At 40.8% G+C, this 9,311-nt stretch overlaps 1 non-coding gene across 1 annotated transcript; it reads right to left on the reverse strand.

The window, feature by feature from the left end:
* Positions 1-553: 553 nt before the first annotated feature.
* TRNAE-CUC (transfer RNA glutamic acid (anticodon CUC)) lies at positions 554-626 on the reverse strand. The gene has a single exon. It is a non-coding gene; the product is annotated as a tRNA-Glu (tRNA).
* Between the last annotated feature and the right edge of the window lie 8,685 nt (positions 627-9,311).

Here is a 9,311-nt window from a genome sequence, read left to right on the forward strand (position 1 = left end):
AGCCTCCTCTTTCCTTACTCTGGGGCCTTTGGATTCAAACAGCCCTGCATGCCTGTTCCAGGTCCAGCTCAGCTGTTTCCAGCTGTGGGATCTGGAGCAAAGTAATTATCCTCTCTGAGCCTCAGTTTCCTCTTCTTCTTGTACAGAACTAGAAAAGTGATAGACCTCAATAGAAGGGAATACCTTCTGCTAACCTTATTCAGTTACATATTCAGTTTTACTAGACCCTCTTTTGATTGCCTTTTTTCACTAACAGGGTGATCAGCTTGTCCTGATTTGCCCAGGCTTTCCTGGTTTCAGCACTGACAGTTCTGTGTCCTGGAAACCCCTCAGCTCTGGGCAAACCAGAGTTTTCTGTTTCTGGGCAAAAGCAGAGTTGGTCACTCTGCAGTGTATTCTGGCATATGTTAGATAGAGTTCATTGTCCTCTGTAAGTTTGTAATCTAGTATTATCTCTTTTTAGAAAACATTCATTTATTTTAATTTATTTATTTGGCTGTGCTGGGTGTTAGTTGCTGCACATGGGATCTTTGCTGTGGCACATAAAATCTAGTTCCCTGACCAGGGATTGAACCCAGGTTCCCTGCATTGAGAGTGCAGAGTCTTAACCACTAGACCACCAAGGAAGTCCTTAATATTATATCTTAATTTCCTCATCATCTTTGAGTATGAATTGTAATTGTTGTTTGTTTTATTGTTGTTATTTACACTACAGTCTCCCATTCTAGACTATACATTCAGAGAAAGCAGGAAATACATTATCTTTAATTATTTTTCATCTTTTTACATTATTTTCCCTACTATCAAACTCACATTTACTGGGGACTCGATATATATGTACTGTACACATTAATGAATACATGAGATCAATAAAGTTGTTTTCTTCCCAGTTTTTATGGTCTTAATCATAATACTGATGCTGGGAAAGATTGCAGGCAGGAGGAGAAGGAGATGACAGAGGACCAGATGGTTGGATGGCATCATTGACTCAATGGACATGAGTTTGAGCAAACTATGAGAGATGGTGAAGGACAGGGAAGCCTAGCATGCTGCAGTTCATGGGATCGCAAAGAGTTGGACACGACTGAGTGACTGAACAACAAATCATGACACTGACTTATTTTAGTGTTTATATTTCTATGTTAATTATATGCACATATATACGGAAACAATGAACTTGATTTTCTCAGTCACTGGTACATGAACTTCAGTACGTTGAAGACTCATCTGGAAGAATGGTTAAGATTCAAATTTTTGAGCCCCATACCACCCTTATGGAAGAAAGTGAAGAAGAACTAAAGAGCCTCTTGATGAAAGTGAAAGAGGAGAGTGAAAACGTTGGCTTAAGGCTCAACATTCAGAAAACTAAGATCATGGCATCTGGTCCCATCACTTCATGGCAAGTAGATGGGGATACAGTGGAAACAGTGACTGACTTTATTTTCCTGGGCTCCAAAATCACTGCAGATGGTGAGTGCAGTCATGAAATTAAAAGACGCTTACTCCTTGGAAGGAAAGTTATGACCAACCTAGACAGCATATTAAAAAGCAGAGACCTTACTTTGTCAACAAATGTCTGTCTAGTCAAGGCTATGGTTTTTCCAGTAGTCCTGTATGGATGTGAGAGTTGGACTATAAAGAAACCTGAGCACTGAAGAATTGATGCTTTTTAATTGTGGTGTTGGAGAAGACTCCTGAGAGTCCCTTGGACTGCAAGGAGATCCAACCAGTCCATCCTAAAGGAGATCAGTCCTGAATATTCATTGGAAGGACTAATGCTGAAGCTGAAACTCCAATACTTTGGCCACCTGATGCGAAGAGCTGACTCATTTGAAAAGACCCTGATACTGGGAAAGATTGAGGGCAGGAGGAGAAGGGAATGACAGAGGATGAGATGGTTGAATGGCATCACCGACTCGATGGACATGGGTTTGGGTGGACTCTGGGAGTTGGTGATGGACAGGGAGGCCTGGCGTGCTGCAGTTCATGGGGTCGCAAAGAATCGGACACGACTGAATGACTGAACTGAACTGATATCTGAGATTCTGCTATAGCAAGTAAGGGATAGGGCTCAAGAATCTGCAAACACTCAGCATGAGTCTCACGGCCCAGTAACAGTGGGAGAAATACAGGTCTATCCTCTTGCTCTGTGAATGGGGTGCCTTCTCACTTTCTCAGGGTAGCCCAGGTTTACACCTGTTAATTCAGTGAAATTATCAATAGCATCATTTTTACTGATTATCCCTGATCCCATGGATATACATGCAATCACCTCATGTATGAGTCTATGCATTTCAATACGTAACACACCCTGCAGAGCTCTTTTGTTGACTATCATTCAGGGATTTTTTTTTCTTTCATAACTTAGAACCTTCCTTACTTACCTATCTCATAAAGTAGGCTTTCTTTCTCATGTTTAGAAATTGTGCATCATCTCAAAACTTAGAAGCTCAGGAGACTGTTTTAAGTTATGTTCTTTTCTCAGTGGAATAGGAAAAGCAGCTTACTTCATTCCCTTAAAACAATCGTCATATTTCTATAATGGAGACAGCCTATCCTAAGGCTTTAACATACATATGATAACTATGAAAAATCATATCTTTGTGAATAGGAATTCCTGCACAAATAACCCCAGGAGGCCAATCCAGAAATCCAGGTAGATAGTTTTATTAGAAACTTTCATCAGAAGTGTCATACTCAGTTCTCACCTGAGTGTAACCACAATTTCAACTCAATCCTAAATGTACCTTCTTAAAGATGTGTTAAGGAAGTCTAGTTAGCCATGAGTTTCCTACTTGGAAAATGTTTCTGTGTATTTCTTTTCTTCCTTTCTTTCAATTTGGAAGCTGTCAGTAAGTTTATTTTATTCTCCTAAGAGGCATGTCTTTTAAAATGTTTCTTTTCTAATTTTACTTTTTAGCCTGTGCCCTGAAGCATGTGGTATCTTAGCTCCCTGAGCAGGATTCGAACCTGCATCCCCTGGATTGGAAGCTTGAAGTGTTCACCATTGGACCACCAGGGAAGTTCTTCTTTGTATATCTTGAAAGTAAAGTGAGTACTAGTTGCTCAGTCATGTCCAACTCTTTGTGACCCCATGGACTGTAGCCCACCAGCCTCCTCTGTCCATGGGATTCTCCAGGCAAAATTACTGGAGTGTGTTTCCATGGCTTTCTCCAGGGGATCTTCCCGACCCAGGGATTGAACCTAGGTCTCCCATATTGCAGGCAGATTCTTTACCATTTGAGCCACCCTGGGAAGCCACATTTCTTAGCATGGTAAAAATAAATCTCTTGGATAAGAACTTGTGGAAATCTGATTACTGGTGGCAGATAATGAGGTGATTAAGACTTCATGTTTTAGGATCGTCTGCTTGAGTTTGAAGTCCTGGTCTACCATTTACTGGCTCTGTGAAGTGGGGCAAATTATAGAATGTCTCTGGGTTTTAATATCCTCATAAGTAAATGGGGATGATAACAGTATAACAGTGTGTTATGAGGATTAAGAAAATAAGTCTTATCGCAGACTGTCTTGTTGCCTTTTCAACCTCTTTTTGACTCACTTCTGATTTTAGCCCACTCTTTGATGAAGGCTTTTGATTCATATTGACCACATCCCACCTCAAGCATTGCTTATCTCCCTGGTTTTTTTTTTTTTTTTTTTTTTTTCCTGAGGGCCTTCTCCAAACCTTGGTAGTCCCTTCAGCTCACATGCAGAGTCAGCCCAGAAACGATAGCCTTGAACCATTGGTAGTTGGAAGACAGTGGTAAATGCCTCAGTCTCCTGTTTTTCAGAAGAACAATTCCAGAAGTAATTTTCATGCTTCCTAGATGTCTTGGCAGGGTCAAGACCTTATTGCCAAAATCAGTGACTTACATAGAAGATCTCATTCCTCTCATTCACTCACTCATTCACTCACTCTGTTTCTAAGGATTGACCATTCCCTCCCCCAAATCTTCTCCTTCCCCTTCCCCTGATCTGACTCTTAGTGAACTGTTAGTTGCTCAGTTGTGTCTGACTCCTTGCAACCCCATGGACTGTAGCCCACTCTGTCCATGGTAATTCCCAGGCAAGAGTAACTGCCATTTCCTTCTCCAGAGGATCTCCCTGACCTAGGGATCAAACACACATCTCCTGCATTGCAAGTGAATTCTTTACCATCTGAGCCATCAAACTAAGCTATGTAAAAGAGTGAGCATAGTGTTGGCATGTACTAAGCTCCCAATAAAAATTAGTTACTACTACTAATCATAATAGAAATGACGATATCTTTTGCCCTGCAGGGTGAGCTAGAGATCTGCATACTATAAAGGAAATTCTTTCTTGAAATATTGAGATTCTTTCTGGGAATAGAATTGAGATGAAAAAGTTTTTTTCCACCCAAAAAGCTCATACACTCTATAGAGTCTGTATTTTACCAAAATAAATATCTATTGTTTTCTGCTTTCCACCTCACAGTAATGTTCTAAGAATCCTCAGTGAGTGCTTTTACTTAGTTCTGTCATCCCCCAGGCAGAGGAAAGGAAACCAGGCAAATTCAGGGGAATAGTTTGTATCGAACACCTGTTAATCTTTTTATATTTTACTGCTGTTTCTGCAGTATGAAAGAGATGGCTTCCATTCCCGCCGCTGGCAAATGTTATTATTTGTTGAACATCCACTTGTCCTTGAATTTAGAGATGTAGGCCGTCATTGACTTTCTGTTTGTCTGATCACTTTGTGATTCTTGTGGGAAATTCTTGTGGGTATTGTGGACTGAGACCCTCTTCTCAGCTCATCCTAAACATATAGATTTCATCCTGAGTCACAAGAGACTACAAGAGGAGTTTAGACAGACTTCCTAACCAGTTCTTCAGGTAAAGAAGATTCTGGAAATATGTGGGGCTCAGAAATGTGTGTCAGCATTGTGGAAAGACTATTTCTAACACTCTGTTCCTCTCCAGATTTTCAGCCTTCTAAGCTTTTTCCTGGTGGAAGGTAACAAGTTCCGATTGTTCCTTGATGGAGTTAAAGATAGACTCTCTCATCTTTGTTTACCAAACCGTTTCTTTTCCTTTTTTAAAACTTTATTTTACTTTGGTTCTCTGCCATTTAAAAAAAAATTTGTATTGGAGTTGAGTTGTTTTATAATATTGTGTTAGTTTCTCCCGTACAGCAGTGAATCAGCTATATGTATACACGTATCTGCTCTTTTTTGGATTTCCTTCCCATTTAGGTTGCCACAGAACAGTCGGTAGGGGTCCCTGTGCCATTCAGCAGGTTCTCACTAGTTATCTATTTTATGTCTCAATAGTGTATATCCGTCAATCCCAATCTCCCTGTTCATCCCACCCGCTTCCCACGTTGGTGTCCATCCGACCATTTTCTTTCTTTAAACGTTTCTTTTCTTCAAAACAATACGGGAAATGTGTCTGTTTCCTTTGTCAGCTTTTATTATTAAAACGTTGTTTGTATGAATCCCAATCGGTCAGTGCTGCTCAAAACTATGTTAGATGTCTCTGTCGGATATAATACTTTGTATTTGTTCAATCACAGTCAAGTAAATTGCTTCCCTTGTCTTTCTTCCTGAAGTGCAAGCTCCTGGAAGAAAAATGTTTTCGTAGTAACTAGTTCCTGACACATAAAGAAGCTTCTTGAAACTTTGGATTCATTTCTGTATAACATTTACTTCAATTCCAAAAATTCCATTATACAGCTTCTCATTGTGATACCAGTGCAAGCATTAAATGGAAAAATCTCTAATCTGGTTACTTATGCCTGTCATCAGAATCATTTCATTTGGAGAAGACATAGTTTCCATTTAGCATCAAAGACAGAAATGCACTTTATGAAAAAGGAAATTATCAAAATTATAATGGGTTAGTAGTAGCTATTGTGTTTATAATACTTTAAGCATCACAAATAATTTAAAAGACAAGAGTAGGTAGCATCTAGTGGCAGCCCTATTCTAGGCATTGTGCTAAGTATGCACTTTGCATGCATTCTTTTGTTTGTAATTCAGTGATTCTATGAACTAAGTGCTATGTTGAAGTTGAGTACTAACTTGCCAAAACTGACATACCCTGTAAAAGGTGGATCCGGGATTCCAACCAAGGTTTGTCTGACTCCATGATCAATAGATTAATTTTGACATAATCTATCTTACTTCCTGTCCATTATCTCATTTCTTTCTTACTGCCCAGAAGCTTTTAATTTCCCTCTTTTAGAGTCTTCCTTGGTGGCTAAGACTTTAAGGAGTCTGCCTGTAATGCGGGAGACCCCGGTTCAATCGCTGGGTCGGGAAGATCCCCTGGAGGAGGAAATGGCAACCCACTCCAGTTTTCTTGCCTGGGAAATCCAATGGATGGAGGAGCCTGGCAGGTTACAGTCCATGGGGTCGCAAAGAGTCGGGCATGACTGAGTGACTTCACTTCACTTTTAGGGTCAGGGAAACTGAGATTCAGGAAAGTTCAGTGTTTAGCCTTAAGCTTCTATACTGGCGAGGGCAGAACAATAGTCAGTTTTTCTCGCTTTTCTCTCCCATTCTATCACCTCCCTACACTCTCCAATATATATCCTATTTCAAACCTTGAGGGTTCAGGTGCTAATTCATTTGAACTACACATTCTTTTTCTACCAAGATAAAACTTTGGGGATTGCCTCAGAATAGCTTCCCTAGAAAACAGAGCCTGGGGCACAAGCTATGTGCTAATATTTTATAGAGGGGAACAATTTTTAGGAAGCAGGAATGAGAAGAAAAAGGAAATTAAGTGGGAAAGGAGAAAAAGCAGATACAAAGGGATCTATTACCTATCTGGTCACTGCTTTTCTTTCTTTCTTTCTTTCTTTTTGTCTTAGTATACCTGCTTTTATCAATCTCTCCAAATTACATGATCATAAAGATATTTATATCAATATTATTTTTAGTTTTTTTTTTTATTGGAGTATAGTTGCTTAGGTGACAGAAGATGAGATAGTTGAATGGCATCACCAACTCAATGGACATGCGTTTGAGCAAACTCCAGGAGATAGTGAAGGATAGGGAAGCGTGGTATGCTGATGTTCATGTGGTTGCAAAGAGTCCAACACGACTGAGCAACTGGACAGCAAAAATAGTTGCTTGACAATGTTGCATTAGTTTCTATAGCACAGCAAAATGAATCACTCATACATATGCACCTATCGCCTCCCTTGGTCACAGCTTTTTGAAAGTAGGACTGATCACTTATTTTAATATGTCTTCCAAATGTCTGCATGAACTTCTTTTTTTCTGTTTAAATAGTCAGTATTGGGGAGAAAGGAAAAAGAATATAACCATGGACTCTCATCTCCCATTTCCAAAGTTTCCCCCACTGTATGTCAGCTGGGTTATTCTCAGTCCCTTGGCAGTAACTCTTCTGGGGAGATAACAGGAAAGCAGAATCCTGACACAGGGGAAGCATCCGTGTAGCTAGCCAAAGTGTATAAGGTGACTGTGGTCCATCTCTAGGGCTTTCATGGTGGTTCAGATGGTAAAGAATCTGCCTGCATACAGGAGACCTGGGTTCGATTCCTGGGTCAGGAAGATCCCCTGGAGAAGGCAATGGCACCCAACTCCAGTATTTTGCCTGAAGAGTTCCATGGTTATAGGAGCCTGGTGGGCTAAAGTCCTTGGAGTCTCAGAGTCAGACATGACTCAGAGACTAAAACTTTCACTTTCACTTGTCACGATTCATCTCAATCTGATTGCCTGCAGTTTATAAGTCCTTGGACCCACAAGGGACCAACCAGGGCGCCTGCACAGGCACTAAGCTAGTCCTCATGACCAATAAGGAAACCTGTAGGTTATGTGTGAAGATGCAAAAGGCAGGATACTAAAGGCACAGCACATTGTCACAGTTTCAAAATGTTCTGCAATGTGTGACAGGGAAAGATGAAAGCAGATTGAAAGGAATCCAGGGTTCTGGAAAAACGGGGGATCTCCTCAAGAAAGTGGTTTCTTTTATCTTGCCAGGAATAAGTTACAGCTTTCCTGAATACCTAAAAGCAGTATTGGGAGTTACCCTTAGCTCTGGATGGCTTTGGTCAAATAAGTGCATGGACACATTTATAAATAGTATCCAGGTTGTTTAGAACCTTTGTCTAATTACAGTCCAGTCTCTGCAGGTGCTCAGCATTCTTGTCCTGTAATAGTAACTCTGCACATCTGTATCCTCAGATATCTGATGGGGGACCTTACTGTATCTCACTACACATGCCCATGAGCTCATGAAGACACAGCCCCTGCCAGGGGATGGTTGCTGAATTTAATAATCCTCCCTGCATAGAAGATGAAAACCTCCCCACTCCCACCTCTGCCCCCTGCCTGCTAGAAAGCAATTGTCGACAGACCATCTTCCTTAGAAGGTCATCCAAAGCATCGAGCAGAAAACTGTGGCTGATAGAATCCCAGGAGATTTTTAAATGCCATAGGCTAGAGCACAGGTTCTAGAGACTGTCATGCAGAGTGAAGTCAGAAAGAGAAAACAAATATCATATATTAATGCATATATGTGGGATCTGAAGAAATTGGTGCAGACGATCTTATTTACAAAGCAGAAATAGAGAAAGATATAGAGAACAAGCATAGGGATGCTAAGGCGGGACGTGGTGGGGGGGTGGGTGGGATGAACTGAGTTTGGGATTGACCTATATGAACTATTGATACTATGTATAAAGCAGGTAAGAGTTTCCCAGGTGGTGCTAGTGGTAAAGAACCTGCCTGCTGACACAGGAGATGTAAGAGATGTGGGTTTGATCCCTGGGTTGGGAAGATCCCCTGGAGAAGGCATGGCAGTCGACTCCAGTATTCTTGTCTGGAGAATTCCATGGACAGAGGAGCGTGGCGGGCTACAGTCTATAGGGTTGGACACGACTGAAGCAACTTAATACACATGCACACATAAAGTAGATAACTAATGACAACCTACTGTATAGCACAGAGAACCCTACTCGATGCCCTGTGGTAACCTGAATGGACGGAAATAAAAAAGAGGGGATATATGGATACATAGAGCTGAATCACTTTGCTATACAACAGAAACCAATGCAACTTTGTAAAGCAACTAACTACAATAAAAATTTACCAAAAAAAAAAAAAAAAACAACCCAAAAAACCAGGTTCCAAATTACCCCATCCCAGTCCTGAGAAACTGCTAAACCTGGGTAAGTTTGGAGGACTTGGGAGCCAGAAGATGGTAGAATCTCCTGATATTAATTTATGTGATGGTCTTGGGTGCTTCATGGGAGTGAATCTGTATTGAGGGAGAGAATAAGATGGAAATTTGGTCCCATGACAAGACATCATTCAGCAGAAG

This window comes from Muntiacus reevesi, chromosome 2 (assembly GCF_963930625.1).
Source record: "Muntiacus reevesi chromosome 2, mMunRee1.1, whole genome shotgun sequence".
NCBI lineage: Eukaryota > Metazoa > Chordata > Mammalia > Artiodactyla > Cervidae > Muntiacus > Muntiacus reevesi.